Genomic DNA, 1298 nt, shown 5'->3' with positions numbered 1-1298 from the left:
TTCTTTCTTGAATTCATTGAGAAAATAAAGAGGGTATGTTGGTGTGCATTATTGAGATGATTTATTTAAAGGATGTATATATGAATCTTTATTAATAGCTCTATAATATATATATATATATATATATGTATAATTTATAAATAAAGTTATATTTTATCAATAAATAATGGAAAGCGAGGTTTTTGTAGAACATGACAGTAGAGTTTTATTAAGATTTTTATTTTGTTAGGGTGATAATGAAATAATAAGAAAAGAATATGGAAAACAAGGGTTTTAGAGGTTCCACCACTATGAATTGTTTTTGTACAAATTATTATTTTTAATAAGTTTTTTTTTTCACTTTTTGCAATTATTTCTTTTACATTAGAACTGAATACTTTTTTTAATTTGTTTAATCTTGTCATATGGCTTATTCGCTATTTCATGTTTATCAAACTTTTTTAATTACGAGTTAACTTATCAATTAATTTGTCAAATATAAATAAAAGAGCGGATATTGGATTTTTGTCAAATATAAATAAAAGAGCGGATATTGGATTTTTGTCAAATGTAAATAAAAGAGTGAATTATGGATTTAGTTCTCGTGGTATATCGAAAATTATGACTAACGTCCCTAAACTCGAAAAAATATGGATATGGTCCCCATGGTTGTGATTTTCTTTTGACCAAGGTCCCTTTCACTAACGATTGTTAAACAAATTCATTAATCTAATTAAGTTGGGAATTAAAAAGAATGACCGAATCATATATGATTTTACACTAACATTACATACAAAATCACATATGATTCATGCGGCCATAGGGTCGCGCACACATTTTGTTGGTCGTTAATATAAAATCACACGTGATTTTGTATGTAATTTAAATTATTTTTTTAAATATGTATCATTTTTATATGAATCTAACTTTATCTGTAAAATATAATATATATAATATGTATATATATATATATATATATATATATGTATGTGTGTGTTTTATCTTTAATCATAAATATGTATCATATATTTCAATGTACCATAAATACCAAATCCATAATTTGCTCAAAGTAAAATAAGAAACCAATCTAATTTTGCATTTATTGTAGAAAACCCTTTTAATAAACTCAAAACTGCATTTTGGATTCCAACGTTGTTGACTACCTTTTATGACTTTATTGTTTTCTGAAAGTTAAAAAACAATTTAATTGGAAAGAGAATTTTTTAGAGCATCTTTAATTTAAAAAATTCCTAAATTGAAAAAATTAAATTTTAAAATTTCTAAAAGGAATTTACTTTTAACTCCAACATTTTTTTTTC

The sequence above is a fragment of the Cynara cardunculus genome, assembly GCF_001531365.2.
Source record: "Cynara cardunculus var. scolymus isolate 2C chromosome LG 6, CcrdV1, whole genome shotgun sequence".
Lineage (NCBI taxonomy): Eukaryota > Viridiplantae > Streptophyta > Magnoliopsida > Asterales > Asteraceae > Cynara > Cynara cardunculus.
Note: the sequence above shows the minus strand (reverse complement) of the source record.